Below are 21,080 nucleotides of genomic sequence, written 5' to 3'. Positions count from 1 at the left end.
TAACAATAATTCAAACAAAATACAAAGAATCGAATAAACTGAAATACGATATATCAAACTACTTACATCCTTCAGCTCCTGGAGAGACTTTATCTTATCCTCTTGAGAGATGCACTGTCTCTAATACCAAAAACGAATGCACAAAAATATATAAAATATGACTACTTTTCCGCGGCCGTTAAAATTATCATAAGCGAACAAATACTCTTATATCGCGTACAAATTTAATTGATAAAATTTTATTACTTTCGCGTGTGATTATTCGATCTAATTTGATCAAAAATACCGTGATTTTAAAATATTGAAAAGAAACTATTGCGTAGCAAACACTGACTCTACAACCGCATTGCGCGCGGTCACAAATGTTCCCTAAAAATATAGCTATTTAAGGGCGGGGGTGGGTGGTGCGTTGGCTAGGTGGGAAAGAAACGAAACATTGTTTCAACAATATTCTTCTTTTTCTTATCGAACGTTTATTTAGAAAATACAGCTATTTTCTTTAAATTTAAACATTATTATTAAGAAACTGGAACAAATATAAAAAATATTAGTTGAAAATTTTGAGATATTTCTCGATAGCGAACAAATGCTTGCGAATACCGTACATGCAATGCAACCGTTTGCACGAATTATACTGTTCATTCTTAGAATATATACTGTGAATGCTGCTTATTAGAATACGAAAATATTATAAATTAATGGTTTAAATGTGATAAATTTATAGTTTAAATGTTATATATTAATGGGTTAAATGTTGTTAATTAATGACTTAAATGTTGCTAATTAATGCCTAAATGTTGTTAACTAATGGCTTAAATGTTATAAAATAACAGTTTAAATATTATAAATTAATAGTTTAAATGTTGTTAGTTTATAGCCCAAACATTGTTATTTAATAGTTTAAATACTTTAAATTAACAAGTTAAATGTTGTTATTTAATATCCTAAATGTTATAAATTAATGGCTTAAATGTTGTTATTTATTAGCCTAAATGTTATAAATTAATGGCTTAAATGCTGTTAATTAATGGTTTAAATGTTATAAATTAATAGCTTAAATGTTGTTAATTAATAGTTTAAATGTTATAAAATAATAATTTAGATATTATAAATTAATAGTTTAAATGTTGTTAGTTTGTAGCCTAAACATTGTTATTTAATAGTTTAAATACTTTGAATTAACGAGTTAAATGTTGTTATTTAATATCCTAAATGTTATAAATTAATGGCTTAAATGTTTTTAATTAATGGTTCAAATGTTTTAAATTAATGGCTTAAATGTTGTAAATTAATAGTTTAAATGTTATAAAATAATAGTTTAGATACTATAAATTAATAGTTTAAATGTTGTTAATTAATAGTTTAAATGTTATAAATTAATGGCTTAAATGTTGTTATTTATTAGCCTAAATGTTATAAATTAATGGCTTAAATGCTGTTAATTAATGGTTTAAATGTTATAAATTAATAGCTTAAATGTTGTTAATTAATAGTTTAAATGTTATAAAATAATAATTTAGATATTATAAATTAATAGTTTAAATGTTGTTAATTAACAGTTTAAATGTTATAAATTAATGGCTTAAATGTTGTTATTTATTAGCCTAAATGTTATAAATTAATGGCTTAAATGCTGTTAATTAATGGTTTAAATGTTATAAATTAATGGCTTAAATGTTGTTAATTAATGGCTTAAATGTTATAAAATAATAGTTTAGATATTATGAATTAATACTTTAAATGTTATTAGTTTATAGTCTAAATGTTTTTATTTAATAGTTTAAACGTTATAAATTGATAATTTAATTCCTAACAGTTCTCCGTTCTTTACGGTCGGGCAGGTGTAGTGTAAATAAGCTCGCGCGCGAGAAGCGTGTTTCTTATATACCACTGACATGCAGTTGACATTGCGCCGAAATGTCAATCGACCAGTAACGGTATTTTGATATCTTGAACGTTGGGTTTCCCGTTATAACACAATGGAATTCAATAATTTTTTAATTTTTATTGTAAATTGACGCCTTTAACAATTTATTACAGTAATGGTTTTTATAATTTCGGTCATTTTTACAAGCTAAAGCAAAATTTACGCTTCTGTGGTACTAGTTTTTCACTTAGAACTCTGCTAATTTTTATCAAATGTCAGTTTATGATGAAAGTAACTGTATTATTATAGTGAAACGGTACAACTATTATAAATTAATAGTATAATTGTAAAATATTAATGGAGTAATTGTTTTAGATTAAAAATATATTGTTATAAATGAATAGAGTAACTATTATAATCTAGTTATTAATAAGTAAATAAAAGTTCTGTTCCTATCTATACGGTTCCGCAGATTAAAAGAATGAGCTCCCACGCGAATTGAATGTCCTTATATATATGGTATATATAATTTTTATACTAGTGCGTACTATTGGTAGACTTGACTAACAACGAGTTTGACTGGATTTGATTATGTTTGAATTAGGTTTATGATTGGAAAAATAGAGTTTTCTCTTAAAAAGAACTTTTACAATTTTTACTCTGGGCTCCTTATCTGACGAGGTATAGAAACTCAATGTGTCCAGTCAATGTTGCGGGAAAACACATTGAGAGGGCGGGTTATAGAGTGGACGACAAAGTTGACAGTCGGCATAGTAGAAGCCTGACAAAGTATATATATATATATATATATATATATATATATATATATATATATATGCATGTCCGACAGACGATTGCATATATAGTCAATGTATGTATTTATGTACATACATATGAACCAAATCGAAAATAAGCCAGAATTAAATTATATTATAAGATATTAATATATTATTAATGACATAAGTAATACTATATTACTGATAATAGTAAATTGTTACATTTTCTGTTATTTTACTGAAGATTTTTTGGCACTTGATCATAAAAGATCTTAGAAATATGTGTAAAACCACTATCGTTGTTAACTCGATTCGTTAATTTTTAAGTTACATTATGAAATTTGTGGTGCATATGGCAAAATATGAATGTATTATACATGTATATAGATTGTAAAAAGTGTATAGAATATACAGAATTTTCGTTTGATTGCGATAAAAATAATTTATAAACTCAAATTCAAACTTTTAAATACAGATTTTTTTAATATTTAAATATTTTATTTAAGTCTCCGATATTTTTATTTTAACATGCTATAATGGTTTACGAATTTTTGGATCTTACACAAATTTTATAAGAATAAAATTATGCAATAAATATCTTTATTAAATATGTAATTTACTTAAATTTTGCAATATTGCCAAAGATAATCGAAATCTTGAAAGTTATACTTCTTACATTTACTGTTAAAGATATTGGTAATAAGTTTGATGTTTTCTTACGACGTTCGTAAATTGTACGAAATACGTTATATATATCTCTCTTATATTATATAATACTAAATAATGTAATTATAGGATGATTTAAAATAATAAATATGTTTAAAAAATAATGATCCTATTGTTGTGAAGACAAATTTTACTCGTAATCATAAAATTACCTATGAAATTTTATTTACAAGAAAAAGATGTCAAGAACTGTGATATAATATTTGACACATGATATCATCTTCTATGAAATAAATCAAGTAACGTTAAAATGCAGGGAAATTGAAAGAATGAGAAGAGACAAGTATAACATTTAGAAATGATATTTTTCTCTAATGATCGATTATCCATGATCTATTAATCCATTTCGACTCGATAAAGATCTCAACACCACTCGATCGGACCTTCACGCTTTTCTGCTGCTTCACAATGTTTCTGATGAAGTGACCTGGTTATAAACATATTAACAAGACTATTATGCGTAAGAAGAATAATTTATGCATATTCATCCATACTATTAGACATTTTTATATTTTATTATTTTATATTTATTTTAATAGGCTTATTAGTTTTTGGCTCATTTTACTTATAACATAACAGTCAATTTTCATATCTTCTTCTTTTTTGTTTCGCGCCTTATATAATATAATAGTAGCTTCTATTTCTTCGTATCAAAATATAAATATTGCCTGAATTTATATCTTTTATTAAAATAATTAATAAATACGTCGTACATAATGATTATGCAAGTTTCACTTCTTATACGTATGTATTTCCGACTTAATACTATAACAAGGACTGCAAGGAACTCGTAATACACCTGTTGCAGGTGATTGCTATATATTTACCATGTACAGAACAAAGATTTTATTCTATTGCATAGTGGTAACATTTGACATATAAAGAAGCTAAAAAGTTACAGGTGTTCTTTCTCGACAATAAGTCACTTAATGGTTTCACAGCTTGAAAATCGTTTTTAATTAACATATTTTTATATTTATATGTATATCTTTATATCCTTGTATCCTTATATCTATACCTTATATTAATAAAAATTCTGTTGTATGTGTTACATTAAATATAGCATGAATTTTACAAGCAAAATTAAGCATTTACAATAAAAATAAGCCTATCCTAATAAATATTCTAATTAGAGATTTCTTTATCAAATTATCATATTTCACATCTAATTTCCGTTTCTTTTCTTTCTTACCTACATTTAAGTTTGTTTCAGTCTTATGCTTTTCTGTTTATTAAAAATACATTATTGTTGTGATATATACAAAATAATAATCTAATCGGAGCATAAAGATAAAACTTAAAAAACATAATTCGCACACCATATAAAGATTATATAATATCTACTAATTAACTGGACCCAAATATATTCAATTTTGTATTATTTAATAGTATTTTCATATGACTATAAGAAATATGATTCTATGAAAATGAAGTGTTTCGTTGGAAAATAATGGTATGTGCCAGGGGTATGTATGTACTTTTCATAGCCACTATACATGTATAATACCGATCTTAGTTGTGCCAGTTCTATATGACGATTATTATCTCAATGTAACTAATTTTTTGTCATATATTATGATTCTAATACGTAATCTTAATTTTTTTTCAAAAAATCCCTTATACTTGTTGAAATTTTCTAATTTCATTCCCATTTCATCTACGATTTACTGAAAAAGCATCTATCGATCAAAAAGTCCCATGTCGTGGAATTTATTTCAAATTATTGCCACGAAGAAAAATGATCGATATGGGCTAAAACAGCATTCGATGCAAATGTTGAATCTCGTACAAACGGGCACAATTCTATTGGAACCGAACCGAGGCGTGGTGGGGATAGCTGCCCGATACCAGAGGTCTGTTCGCTTTCAGTTCAGTTAGTGCGTGCTAGCGGCTCGTGTCGCGTGTTTTCACTTCACTTCTTCATCCATCGTCATCCTTGACACACGATCTGCCGCTTCGTTCTTCACACGCGTTTTCGTCCATGGTTCTTCCTGTACAATCTTCGAATTCCCCGTTGAATTATCACGGTGCGACGTCGATAAGTGTCAGGGAAGATTCTGTGGTTCTGGGCAATCGATATCGATCCTTGGAACACCGATCGCGAATTCAAAGGTAGGTTCGTTTCTATAGCAGGTGCTCGTCGAGAAACACGTGGATCAGTCGATCGCTCGATAATACCGGCTCTTTCTGTAATACGTCGTGTATATGTCTTATAATAGTTTACAGAGATTCTTCTGTGATAGATTGACACGATAGAGAAGTTAACCTTGGACTATGATGTTTATGCGTTTATAGGAAATCTTTAATTTTAAGTTTCTTGAATTAAATTAAGGATGCTAGAACGTACAGAATACATGTCATATGCAAAAATATATAAAATATCTAAAGTACAGTAATATTGCAATATTCATAGTAAATGCATTGTAGGTTATAATGTCAACTAAGAGATACAAATTTCTATTTAGAATCTATTTCTTTAGTTGCATTTACAAAATTACAAAATTGAAATTAAAACTTAAGTTAGAAACTTAAAAGTTCTGGTGTGATATTTATTCGAAAAGTTGAATGGTGTGAAAATTGCCATTGACGATAGAGTTCGCGGTTCCTTCATGAGATTTTGGAGGGAGATGTTCCAATTGGTCGCCGGTAGCGTGAAAAGTCGCGATATTACTATCGATCAACTTCGATTATTCGAGTTACGTAGTATTGTTGCAAAATTGCGTTTTCGAGGTTTTTATCACTGGGAAGTGTAACGTATTCAGTTGAAATTCGTGGAAAGGATCGTATATAACGTATATTATTTGTTTGTTGACAATATCTTCGGTAATGAGTGAGATTCCATTGGCGGAATTTTTAAACAGTCGCGATATCAGTTGAAGGAAACAAATGTAAAGTGTCGATAAACGGAGATTGAAAAAGTAAAAGCGTTTTACATGATATGATAATTTCTTCGCGTAGTAGGAGGTAAGTGAAGGATTGTTTCACACATTGAGCAACTTAATCGACGCGAATTATGTATGCAATCGTGTCAATGATTTTTAAGAATGGTTGTTAAAGTATACGCACAAAAAAATGGTTAGATTCGGGGCTTCATTATCACGACGCGACCTTATGTAATATTTATATTTTTCTTTATTTTTAGTAGACCACGCTAGGCTCAGGCGATCATAAATTTTCTTCGTTCCATTGACATTGACAGTCAAAGCGTCGTATCGCTTTTGGCGCGCAAATTTAAGAGCGCGAATATTTCAATTTCTTTAAGTACGCTGTTATATATGTTAGTCTCTTTTTTCTCGGCGTAGAGTATTCTAAGGCATTTTCACATTACATATGTATTACAGTTTATTGCTTGATATTTGTACGATTAAATCTTCGATAGCGAAAGTGGTTATTGGTAGAAGGATGACAACTTTTTAGAAAATTCTTTTTCAAGAATCATAAAATATCACGGTTATTTTGGTAAATTCGGGAATTAATAAATATGCCGATTAAGCTATCTCTCTGAAAATAATCGTGTTTCTGTGATGAAACGCGCGAACAATAAGTTTTAGGTATTCTGTTTTTGGAATGTTAAAATTTTATATTTTTCGGTAACGAGACAATTTTCTCTATTAAAAGATTCAGTTTCGTTGCGAATAGACAAAAATGAAAGCTAAGATAGATAAATAAATGATCGATAAAAAATTAGAAAACTTGTATGTAACTTGCATTTGTATAACAACGTTTTAAAGCAGCGATTTTAATATACAAAAATTTCTCTTTCCGTTGCGAATTTTTTTCCACGTGTTTCTCAGCACACAACGTGAATATTACGATGAAATTGGCTTAGTCAATGTTTACGCAGCTCGATTCAACGTAGAAATCCGCAGAAATCCGCAGAAATTCTCATATAGTATTTAAGGCACAATGGAGAACATTCTTAAAGCGTTTCATTCAATATTTTGCATAACGTACACCTAACTAATTTCTTTAAACTCGATCTATTTCATTTCAGATTTCTTCCAACGAACATATTCATTTAATATTCAATGTTTAATTTTTAATCCTCAGCTGATATTGTTAAGTAACAGGCGACTACGATAATTTTGATTAAATTTAGGTTTTTTTGTTTAGAGATATGTAGGCAATATAATTTGAAAATTACATTTTATGCATTTAATTTTAATTGTCATTACACGTCTTAAACGTCATAATATCGTGTCTATAATATAAAATACCGTATAGAAACTAAAATTAAGAAATTTAGCCGGAACTGCTATGGATCACTGAAATAAGAATTAATTATCTATTATCTAATACCTAATATTTAATTTATTCATTGCCTTATCTACCAAATTCAGTATCTATCGCCAGGTTCACGTTCTCTCGTTCGTTAGTATTTAAATCCCATGGATTGGGTAATACAATTTTTATCGCTGAATCATGCCTGCAAGATGTTAGAGACCAAGGTTGCCCGCGAATCGATCGATCTTATTTTCTCTTTTTTATTTAAACGCTTCGTGGTATCCCGAAAAAATAAGGGAGACATTCAACAAGATGGTTGGGTTAAGTCTGTTTTCGTTCGTGTTATTTTCGTGCTGGTATTCCTCGTGCGTACGATGTCTTTGTAAACTCTCATTTTCTTGTGTGTGCTTTTTTCTAAATTTCGCCAACGCCGCAAGTTGTCTGCCACGTTAAAGGAAAGGTCAATGATGATATACGAAACACGAGAGCCAGATAGCTATTTATCGCTCATTCAGTAAAATTTTACATGCACATCGTGACTCGAGAAACTCTGTTTCTTTGGTTTAGACAAATTTCGTCAGTAGTTGAATTAAAGTTCAAATAAATAATCCTTTTCTTTTCTTCTTTCGTCTTAATTTTACTTTTGCTTTGTATTGGATCATATTTTATTATATTGCGAATGCTTCTATTCGGAATTTTAATTATTTCCATAAATATTCGTAATTTTCTGTGTATGTCGTAGTTGGAGGTTCGAATAATATTCGATAGGAAAATATTTTTCCGTATCCCACATAGTTCTGTTTAACGTAATACCTATAATTTTATTTTTCTTCGTTTCAGATATTTTTTTTACAATTTTTCCATTTTAATTCATTCAGATACACATACCGCTACTCTCCCAACATAGAGAGTTTGATAAAAAGTATAGCGATTCGTATTAAAATATTACTTTCAATTTTCTACTTTTCATTTTATGATTTTTGTGCAATCTTATTTAACAAGTAAATTTCTTTCAAGTAATTCTTTCGGATAATGAAATACCTCTGACTTTTCATCAATTATCTATTGTAAAAAGCGCATTGATTTGTAGTGGAAATTTTTTAATCAATGTAACCAATTTTGTTCTAAATTAAATTTGTATTTATTAAAAGAGCAAAATTGCAAAATTTTACTCTTTTTGTTTCACGTTCAATCTTCAAATAGGAGTCTAAGATATTTTTAAGAACCGAATGATTTTAACAGTATCTGGAGTTACCATATCGTCGAATTATTTATGGAATCCAAATAAATTAATCGTAAAATAACTTTGGAAGGATAAGGATAACTTATTCGGCGCTAATTCTAACTTTTCGCTAATAGCGAAACAAACGTTTTATCAGATCCTCATGTATCATAGGTTACACGAACTTTATGAAAAGGTTACGCGAAGTAGAACGATATAACATCTCTCTTCAAGAGTACATTGCATTGAAATCACATATATCACATAAATCTCTAATTTTCCAATCGCCGTTTAAAAAAATCCTATCTACCTCCTGACTAAAATATTAATTGCATTATTTCGAATTTATTTATATTCCCAAATGAAAAAAGATTACATAAAAATAAGATTTATTTTTTATTTTTTTTCCTGTGTCGTGTAATGTTTTACATTTCTTATTAATTGCGATATTTTTCGGCTGATGTCACATTGCTGATATCAAAATTATTTAATCAATCAAACGATTAACGAATATATGAATACACGAATAACGCGGAAGATTTTTTCGTTTCTTTTCTTATTTTATTTATGAATTCGAACAATTTTGTATATTTTTTCCGAATGTTACATCAATAACATAAGACTAATATCTATTTTCCCATACTTTAAACGTTTTTAAATATCTTTTATAATCGCAGATCTTCCCAATTAATATCATGTTACCAGAAATATATCTGGTCTACAAGTTTATATTCTTTTATTTGACTCCAACACTTATCGATTAATATTTATTCGATCAAACACGCGAAAGAAATCGAATAAAAATAGAGGATATTCGCAAAATAATAGGATTTCCATTTGTTTTTTACTTCATAATCAGCCATCTTCAGATAAATTTGTATAAGCGTTTAGAAAAAATTGTTTCAAGAATCGGAAATTAATTATTTAAAAAGACAAAAACCATAGCTGATACTGTCGTTTTACGAACAGGTTCGTTCCGTAAAAATCACTATTCCTCTTTCTCCGTCTCGTAAATTTTCTTTTCGTTTCGGCAACACTGCTTGTAAATTAGTTGCATTCTCATGCATGAACATCGAAGGCCGTAAATAAAGGTTAAACGAGCTTCGCGGCTTCTTATAATCGAGCACCGAACTTAATTAAAAATCGATAATAACAGGCGGAAGTTGGCCGCCGCGTTTTCAAAAGAGAAATCACGTGTCATTTTGTCACATTCCAGTTTCTTTATCTTTTTTCCTTGCACTCGATAAACAAGTTGTCAATGAGTAATCCTCCTGTTTCTCTGAAAATAGTTTCGATCGACTTTTACGGACGTTTGGATATTCTGGTAACTGTCTTCTTTTTAGTATTTAAAAATATTCAAGAAAAATAAAATTATTTCCTTCGTATCCATCGGAAGTGAATAAATTTTTACATTGAAACTCAAGTCCTATTATTGTAACGAAATTAAAGCTACGATTGTTGAACAATTATTGCTCCTTTTAGAAGACGTAGAAACGCAAGTTTCACAAAATTTTCTTACGTTTCCTACTAAGATTTTCTGAATCCATTAAATGCTGGAATGATACTTACATTAGGAGAATAAAAATTACCATTTCCTGGTTTCTCAACCTTTTTTACTCTTCGTATAGCCATATCCCTAAAATATTTATAAAGAAAAACTGCAAGTAGAGTATTCGATTAAAATTTTATTAAAATTGTTTCAGTAATTTAGAAGAGTCACGAAATTCCGGACTGTTCTATAAGAATACAGACTACAAGTTAACAAGTTCTCCAATTTCCCCAATACACAGTTTCACTAAGTAAATTATTCTCAAATTAATGGAAGCTTTTATCTTATAAGTATAACGGATTATCAATTAGATTTTCAACGTGAAACCAACGAATACCTTAAATGATACAAACTCGATTGGAAGAGCATTGTGATTTATAATAGGAACTTTGATTAAAAAAGTACAATTTGTCCAGCGGTGATATTTATGAATGCCGATAAATTACATATAGGCGACTCAATTTTCTTGTAATTTGTTTCACGTCGAATGCAACACCGTGTCCCGTGCTTCGAAAATTTTTTCTAAAACGAAGGATAACAAGTCTTTCACGTTCCCTTATAAGATCGATCGATAAAACATTATCTGCAATGATTATCTTCCGACCTGTTGGTCGCGTGAATTTATGCGCGGATGTTCTTAAGATAAACGGAAAAATATGCGAAGCATCGGCAAATAAATTCGGGATAAGCGTAGTTATTTTGAAACCAGCTTTGCTTTTCGCCGTCCTTTAAACCCATCTCCACTTCCTGGTAATTCTTGATTGTTTTGCTTCTCATTCATTGCTGTTACTGCAATTCCAGTTTTCTTTCCCAGACATTTATTTTCAGTTCGCAATATCCTGCATACGCTAAGTCACGAAATTATTCCTTATACCGTTCACTTTACGAGCGATTAATGTTTATTTAGAACAAACAAATGCAATCTTTTCAACGAACATGTATATCGATCTTTATTCAGAAACAGCAGTTTACTATATTGCGAATATTTTATTTACCGAAACTGTAGTTCAACTGCTGTGATATTCTCGTTGATCCGATAAGAGAAAATTTGATAGAATCGAAGGAAAATTTAAAAAAGGGGGAAATCGTTTATGAGAAATCTTAATTATAAATTAATAATAATTATTTATTAATCGGATGCACGAATATGGAATGAAATCTTCGACGGTCCAATTTCCAGTTTCGCGAAAAGCGAAACTTCACTTAGTGTTTTCTTCTACGTATGTACGAGATATAAAAGTTGCAAAGTGCAAAAAATCTTGGAAAACGCAGCGGCGTGCGCATTCGATACACTGTGTGTCGGTTCTCCGGTTCCTCAGGTTGGATCATGGTGTTTCGACACTACGCGACGAGAGAGGCCTTCGTAAGCAACGAGACCTACTCGTCCGAACGTCGCGATTTTGCATTCCGAAGCATTGCGAAGTAACGTGACACTCTGTCGCCGATCTAAGATCCGAACGTGTCCGTTCTGAATTCGTTAATATCGTCTAGCAAGACGATTCGTGATCGGTGTTCCTTCTGTTCCTTCCTCTTCCTCCATTGCAAACGATCCTACAGCACTGTGCAAAAGTCTAACACCATTTGGATATTTTACAGGTTTTGCATGGTGGAATTTTACCTGAGTTCCATTTATTAGAATTTCGTTTAAAGAAATCTAATGTCTATTTGTTAGTTGACTGAAATTTTAATTAATTTAATTAAGTATTTTTAGTATATGAATATACACGTAATGTAATATAAATATATAAACATAATCCATATTTAAACAAAATTCTATTTGTCGTCTGACTAAATGAACTTCTGTCGGTTCAATCTACTTACGGTGATTTGCGAAGGTATTTCGACGTTTGCCATAGAAAACTGTTAGGAATATGTCGTGTGTTAGAAAGAATTTCTTGATATTTCACTGTTAGCGTAATGAGATCTAACTATTCTAATTATATCTCGTAATAGCTATACGTCGTAAACGTAGACTATAGTAAAATTTCAATCAAGGTGTGTACATAGAAGTTACAAGATACGTATCTCAATATGAATCATATTCGAATGAAACTGATTTTCTTATCTATCTAACTATTGTTTTAAATTACGATGATAGGAGAAGTGTATCCTATGTAATTTCAAAGTTATGGTAAACCGTAAGAGATTTATCATAAATGGACAACTGCATATTAATAGTAAATAGTCGTTGATTAATTAATAAAGAAATGTCCTTAGAATTAAAATTGATATCGAAGTATAATTCAGAGATCTTGATGACAGTTTAATCTGGCGCCAGGGTCAACGCACGATAAGGGAACAGTACGATATCTAAGAGAGCTTGTGTATTAAGGTCCAGACCGGTGTCTTGGCTATTTTTAAAGTTCCTCGTTACGGTCGTAGGATGCGCGTTACTGTCTTTTTATGTATCTTTTCTTTCACTTGAGAAAAAGATACACGTAATTGACATTTAAAACGATTATAAATAATTTCGTAATACGTGTCGTTAACGCCATCTCTTCAGTATAAAAAATCTTAGAATCCAAGTTAGTTATATGGATAATCGTTTTTGGTAGCAAATCAAATTTATTATCCTTATTTCCGTAATTTCGAACATATTTAAAATAATAGTTTTTGTTAGTCCATCCTGTGTAAATATTCAGCGATGTATAAAAATAGCACACTGACTGGATTAAATCATCTAGACGTAACTCCAGACGTACAACTATGTAGACACATAAAGGAAAGGAAAAGATTTCTATTAATATTTATATGTTCAAATAATCTCTTCTTGTAACTATGCTTATGCCATTCCTTTGAAAAGACTCGAAGAAGTTTATTACCATCTTTAACATTTTCTGTGAAAACATGTTATGAAATTAAAAATTATTAAAATTAAGTTAAGACTGTAATAAAAGAGAGGGAGAGAGAGAGAAATAAAGTAACTCGGAAATTCTTATTATTAATTTTATGCCTTCGAAATTTCACAAGATTGAAATTACATATTCTATGTTTTAAATATTTACTTGTTTATTTATTTATTTATTTTTTTGATACTGATAAATTAATTTCTCTTTAATGATTAGTTAAATATTCTTTTATCCTAATGCAGACACAACGATATATGCTTTATGTTACTGTCTTTTGCAATCACGGGATGTTTCGTCTTGTAACTGGACAGGATCGCCTTTTTGCATACTATTCGAGAAAATGTCGAACGGTGCCAGGTCAGAATTCCTCCAAGGTCAGACTGCTGGGCGCTTCTTTCAATTGAGAATGATCAAGAGGCTCAATGTCCATGGAAAATTTCGTATGCATCGAGATAAGTAGCTTGTAGCTAGCTGTAGAAATTCTTACGCACTTTTAATTATACATAATACTATTGCTAATAAGTAACTCGAGGGTGTTCAAATTGAACATTATAGCGAAGATACTCATTACGATAGGATTTAATAGGAAATAACGTATGACGATAGAATAAAAATAATAATTGTTAATTATAATGGAAATAAAAATAGAACAATAATAGTTTAATGATAGTAATCCTTCCATTGTTACTAATACAATGATCTAATAACAATTTTAACAATAAGTTTGCATTTTTAATCAAGATATCTCCGTAGAAAAGGAAACGTAATTTTCTCAAAATTTCTTCGCTGAATTTCTAAGAATTAACATCATGTGTTTGTCCAAAACATCTTTGTCGTAAATTCGAGGGAAAATTATTTCCCTGAATTTTCCACTGGTTAGAAGTATTATTCTGGCCGTGTTTACTCCAGACAGCGGATCGCGAAAAACAGACGTGGCACGTTCGAATTTTATTCGTGGCGACGGCATGCGAATTGAAATTTAATGAACGCCTGTCGTTTCGGGAACATTGAATGATACTCGAGCGGATCGCGAAAAGAAAGCCCGTGGACCGCGCGTGTAAGATTTAAGTTGTGACGTGTGCGCGTGTTCGCGCGACGCCGATATTTATGAGGCTCGCTTCACTCGCGAATTTGCCTAAGCGATTTTCTTATGCTTCGTTTAGAAATGGGCGTGCAAACAGCTATTATAAACGAGCGAGTCGTTTTCAATCTCAGTATTTAATGCTGCTACTATTACACGAACCATTAACATCTTTCTGAATCGAATTTTATTCGGATCGAGGAAGAAATTTGTATTTTATCGATCAAATCAGTGGAATGCGGATTTTTATGCATTTATGGGGAATTAAAAGATGCGATAATGCACAGAATGCACAGAATGCGCAAAAGCAGGTAAAATATTTAAATTGTAGCGATTATGATAATATTTAGTAAGTAAAACAAATATCTACCTTGAGCCTTCTTTTTTTTTTTAATTGCGTTCGTAAAAATATAAATTTGCATCATAAATTGCTCTAGAAAATTTATATGTACAGATATATTCGTGTGTTAAAAATTGGCCTATTGAAAAACGAAAACTTTCGAATTTTTTAAATCAAATAACGCAAGTTCTCGAATACAGTCGTCAGACTATTTAAAAGAAAAAAAAAGTTCATACATCGTGTAACGTACAGAATTTTTATTATCTTGTGGAATAATTGAAAGTACACGCAATAAAATCTTCATATGCAAAGTGTCGATAATTCTCGATACACTGGCAATAATCGATGGAAGCTGATTAAGTCACAGTCATAAATCGAAGTTGTTAGTTGAATATTAACGAAGATCAGATATGTACAACTAATAATACATTCTATAAACGATTGCGATCGCTTCCAGACGAGTTTATAAAGGAAGAAACGGTGTCTGTTATGCGGAACTTTGAAGAATAAACTTTGAAAGTGCAACGACTCGATACAAGTTGGTGCAAATTGCAGAAGCATCGCGTTACAAACGGATAAGTGATTGACTGAAAATACCACAGGCATCAGATACATCCTCATAAATTCTTCCACTACATTCCTTTATGTAAATTCCAGTTAAGAGAATACGAATGATATACGTTGAATGTGGTCAATCTTTCAATCGATAAGGAAACTATATTCGTCTGATATCTTCTACTAATTTTCATATCTTGTCAGAATCGATCGCGAATAGTAGCAACTTTGATAACAACGAAAAGTCATCAATTTCATTTGAAGAAGAATATGTTTAAATTATAAGGGAAGTTGAGAGAAAATTCTTAATTATTAAATTGTTGGATTTGGTGCTTAATTTCTGTGATATGTTATGGATGATTTTCATTTTTACTTTATTGTTTTATGTCATTAACGTAGCGAAAGTTAAATTAGGGAGAGATAGTATGATCTTTGGGTAATCCTTATTATAGTTCGAAGATATCTAGCTCTGTAAAATCGAGTTTCCTAGCTTTGAAATTTTCAAGCTGACGAATTTTCATTTCAGAATTGCCAGAGTCTCCATTCTTCTTTCAAATTTCTCAATTCTCTAATTCTAACTTTGGATCTTTCCTACTTTGCAGTTTCCCAATTCCGCGGAGTTCCATATTTTGAATTTCGAATTTCCCGAAATTCTCGCATTTTCTTACCGCCAAATCTTCAAATTTTATCTGCAAACTTGTCTACATCACTTGAAAACTATTTGAATAGTTTCAAGTTCACTCTACTTCCAGGATAAACATAATAATTTCTAACTAACCATAATACCATAAATAGACACGCGCTTACGTTCACGAACATATTTTCTCTTTTCCCCGACCCAAAATGCGAAAAAGATGTAAAACACGATTATCCCAAGAAGCCACAAAATTAGCGTGAAACATTTCGCAAGTATAATATGCCATAGCAATCGAGACGCGTGCACGCGTTCGCGAGAAACTAACTCGTGTGTCAGCACGTTAGCCAGCAGACAGAAATTCGCAGACAAAGATTGATCGATCGATGGATCGGACTAGGAAAGGTACGCGACAAGAATAGTTTGACCCAGACCTTAAGTGACTGGCGAGGTCAGCAGCCGACGTCGAGCGCCGCTTTTATATTTCACTCGGCGACGTCGTCGTCGTTCCTCTTGGCCGCAGACTCGGCACACCGCCTCTATAATGCTTCTCTCTAGCTTTCATTACCGTGGTGCGCGTTTATGTTGCTCGAAGATACCAGACTGTGGTCAACTACCTTTTACAAATATCTTGACATTTTGATCTATTTGTACGTAACAGTATCTAAATTTCATCGAAAGACTATGCAAATTAATGATGAACTAATAATAGAAAATTATAGCAGACACACACGATAAAGTATATTTTCAATCTTTTTATCAGGGAACAATATTATGGTTCGTTTTACGTATCGGATGTATGGGAATTTTTAAAATTTATTAGGACGTTAATTAATTCTATGTTACCAAAATTCTTCTGTTTGCCCTGTTTTAGATATACATATACATATTTCTCAACATTTTCGTTCTTCCTTGTTCTTCGATTTGTTTTCATTTAATTTCTAGTTTTCTTCTGAATTATGATACTTCTTTCCCTATCTTCGATTTCTGTAGTGCATTTTAACGTATTCTCCAATACGTAGATTGCATCTTGAAGAAACAATGTTACATTTTGCCTAACTTTTACGCACCGTTTCACTGCTTGGTGTTCGATATGCTCATTTAATTAATAACTCAGAAATTGAATTAATTAAATAAGAGATAAAATAAAACTGCAGTCCTGGAGGTTTAATAGTGGCGTATATCAGCTTTATTACCATATATTGTCTTTTAAAAACTAATTTAATCGCATCACAATATTCTACCGCACATAAATAATAAAATCATTGCAGTTTGATTTATCTGTAATTTTCCGATTGAAATAAATCTTATCAGATATATGCAAATGCCTTTTGTATACTTTTAAATGGTAGTGTAGTTAGCCACTATGTTGCACGCAAACCGCAGAAGTATACACTTTTCATTGCTTTTATACCGTTCGTTGTTGTATTGTTCGATTTTCTACCACAGCAAAGGGAACTCTGTGGTCGGTTGGTTTGCGAAGGTTCGTTAGAATCGCGTAGAATTGGCCTGAGTTAGAGGCATGACGAAAAGGTCCTTGAAGCTTTAAGTTGGCGATTGTTAGGTCTGTCCACGGTTCGTCTTTGAATAATCCGCTCTTGGATCCTTGATCGATGGTGTTTTCTTTGAACGATAAATGCTAATGAGATTTATTAATTCTCCGTGTGTACTGTGAAAACTTAAGTTTCATTGGAAGTTCGACGCTCTGACTACTTTGTGTTTCAAGGCATTGTGTTTGCTAACGAGTAACATTATTTTCTATGTACTGAAGTACTTTCTAAGTATTGAAGTACATACACACACGCATATATATATTGATAATTACTTGATATTTTGCAATTTGATGCATTAATTTACGTAGAATATAATTCAGAGTTTGTTAATTATATAAAACATAGATATAGCGATTAATGCGCGCATTAATTTTCTCCAAACTATAATTCGCTTTTGATTCAAGTAATTTTATGGAACATCTTAATAATTGTAGTCGAACAATTCATCCTCGTTTATCACAATTTTCTGTCGAAATACGCCAATTGTTTAACTTATAAACAATTAGGACTGCAAGATACTCGAACGCTTTTTTAAATGCCGGTTCTTCGAAAATTTCACATTCTTTGTGAGTTTGTGATTTTTATGAATATCTTCTTTTATATGGATACGTTTCTTAAATCAAACACTTCGTACGAAATAAGATTCTTTCTTCTTCCACGAACGAAATTAGACTATAAAGTCATACGAAACATTAATCCATCACACTCTAGAATTCTAAAGTAATTTATCGCGACAAGCCTACAAATCCATCGACGAATACTAAAATCCTCGAGAAACAAAAACCAGACCGTTTTACAATTAAGCAGAGCCGAGCAGTAGATTTGGACAACCGTTCGATGAAACGCATGAAAGAAATCGTTGAGCGCTATTTATACTCCGTCTGACTTGGTCTAATTACCGATACTCGCTTCCGGTCGTCGACAGACCAAACTAAATCCTCGCTTAGCTTCCGATAGACTGCGAGAAGCCTAATTCAACTGCATGACATAAACATCAAAGAAATGAAAACAAAAAACGAGATCTCATTTTTGAATGAGGTATTAGATTAGATTTAAATTGAATATTCAGATGAACAATTAGAATTAGGAATAGAAATTTGAAATTTTCAACCCTCGGAATAAAAAAAATATTTGTATGTACCAAATACAATATTTTTTAATGCAATGCTTTTTTTATTAAGGGCGTGTTCTGAATTAGAATGTTCTAAGACAGAACTAAAAGAGTTGGTCAAAAAGTTTATTTAAATAAGTTTAAAGTTTATTTTTTTTTATAAAATACATTTCTCCTTTAAATTTTTAATTTCACACTATTTTCTGCCTTTTTTTTTAGTTCATCGAGAAGAAAAATATATGATAATTTAATCCTTTTTTGGTTTTTTGTTTCGGTCAAGAATTACGAGGTGGTTCTTTCCCGCCGATTGAAAACTGCAGCCCATGAAATAGGCTTAGAAATCTGTTATAATTTTCTTTTTTACTTAAAAAAAATTTTTTTGTATTCGTTAAATATATATAAAACCATACCTCAAAATTCAATAACTTCATTTCTTTGTTTCCCTTCTAAAAAAAAATCACAAAACGACGCTGTTTTAGGACATTCTAATTCAGGACACCCCCTTAAGTTCTATATTTCAGTCTGATAGTATCAAATTTTCAAGTATAGTATCGAATCAAAAAAGGTATAGATAGTATCAAACTACCATTGAACGATACGAAATATATTACAATGAGATCTAATTAATCGGCATAGAAGTGTTACAATAAATGCAACGTTTTACAAATACTTTTCATAGCCATGTGTATGTCATGAAAACCTCAAACTTTTAATTCGTGTTGGTTGAAATCGGTGATTTGCCAGAGTAAGATCTTTGTTTCTCTGTTTCTCATTGCTTGATCCTTTTTTCTCTGCTCGCTTCTGCGATCCTCGTGGCTGCTCGTCGTAAATTAAAGCTCAAGGGCTACCACGTTTGAAACCGTACCGCCAATCGCGATTCAACGGAAAACGACCTCGTTCGCGCACCAAGTGAGAAATAATTTTGACGTTATTTTTACCAAACACTTTCTTGTGCTTTTGGAGGAAAGAGGAACTAGAATTTTAGACTCCCGTCACGTGTTTGTAGATTCAAGTGAGGAAGTTATGGCAACAGCATTATGCTGCATGATGTTACGCCCGTTTGTGTGTTAATGCTGGTGATTACGTTACCCGAATGGTTAGGATGGTTATGTAGAGCGAATCACGGAAACGTTTCGATGTGATTGACGAGGAAAGTGTTTTAGAAAAAAAACTTGCTTCCAGAAGACACATTTGAGCGAAGAAGTTTTATATCATTAGGTATAGTAGAATAAGAAAGTAGAAATTTTACTTGATATATCCAGGTTTCATTTTTGTATCTCTGGACCTTCAAATTAACAAATTTCCGAACTTTCCAATTTTCGAATTCTATAAATTTCGGAATTTTCCAACTTTCGAATCAGTAAATTCTCGAATTTTGTAAATTTTAGATTATCAAACTCTCGAAATTTGAACTCCTGTATATTCGATTCTTGATTATTCCAAATGTCAATTTCTTAGATTTTCAAATTTTCATTTATTAGAAAATTTATTGTCCCTCGGTTTTCCAATTTCCTAGCTTTGAAAACTTCAACGTTTCAAATTTTCAACTAGCAAATTTTCTACTTTCGAGTTTTCCACGTCTAGAATTTATAATTCGCAAACTTTCCCACAAATTTCGCGACGATCACGTACTTTGAAATTTCCGAATTTTCCATGTCTAAACTCTCTACTTTATCAACTTCCAAGTTTTCTAGTCGTCCACGTCTACAATTTTCGCCTCTCGTACTTTCCAGCTCTTAAACATAAAATCTCCAGATATTTCTAGTCTGCAAATTTTTCAAGATATTCCCGAGCTTTCTCTCGGTTTCACCAAATCCTATTTCTCCGCGTATTCTCTGTTCTCTCATATGCCACAGACCTCGAGCAAACAACAAAAATAACATTTTTCTTTCCACTTATATGATTTGCAGTTATTCCCTGTAATTTCGTACAATCAGAAATACGCATTCACGGCGTTAACTCGACACAGACAAAACGACAAATAATCTTTAATCCATTCCTCCTCGGTTTGATCGTCTGAAAGAGAGCTAAGAGAGGTGATTTTCAGCTCAATCAAGCGTGGCTTGAGTCAATTATTTCCGAATTAACGCGGCTGCTCGATCCAATCAGCGACGCGTCGATTAATCGCTGATCCTTCTCTCGCTTCCCTTCCTTTCTCGAAGATACGATCGGAAATTTATTTGCGCGGTGGTCTCCGTGTCGCGCGATAAGAAAACGACGCAGCGCGTCGTAAATGTTTAACGCGACACGAATCGGTTTCACGGTGATTCGCACGGTTAAATTGCCCGACACGGAGAAATCATCTCCTGTGCCGGTGACCTCATCATGGAAATCATTCTCGTCTTTACCATGTCCAGGTGATTTTCTTCTTTGTGCTTTTCTTTTGTTTCCCCTTTTATCCTCTAGTTAGTTAATCACCTGGCTTGCAATTTAACTGACCGTTCAACGAACCGCGTGTGTTTCTTCGATTCTGCGATATCTATTGTTGAAGCAATATATATTTGTTAATTTTCTAGTTCAAATAAAGCAATATCGTATATTGCTTAGACGCAGAGTAGGGAAGGTTAAAATAAATCGTAATCGTTTCTGTTTC

The 21,080-nt window shown here is 31.5% G+C and overlaps 1 protein-coding gene across 2 annotated transcripts in view; it reads left to right on the top strand.

Moving 5' to 3' along the window:
• The first annotated feature begins 5,227 nt into the window (after window positions 1–5,227).
• Window positions 5,228–21,080, top strand: part of LOC100650487 (A disintegrin and metalloproteinase with thrombospondin motifs 9) — a 174,441-nt gene continuing 158,588 nt past the window's right edge. For both annotated transcript variants that reach the window (XM_020864389.2, XM_003397537.4), the window contains exon 1: window positions 5,228–5,481. The gene's annotated coding sequence lies outside the window, so the exon portion shown is untranslated. The remainder of the gene's footprint in view (window positions 5,482–21,080) is intronic.

Source organism: Bombus terrestris, chromosome 9 (genome assembly GCF_910591885.1).
Source record: "Bombus terrestris chromosome 9, iyBomTerr1.2, whole genome shotgun sequence".
In the NCBI taxonomy this organism is placed as follows: domain Eukaryota; kingdom Metazoa; phylum Arthropoda; class Insecta; order Hymenoptera; family Apidae; genus Bombus; species Bombus terrestris.
This window is presented reverse-complemented; position numbering and strand designations above follow the sequence as displayed.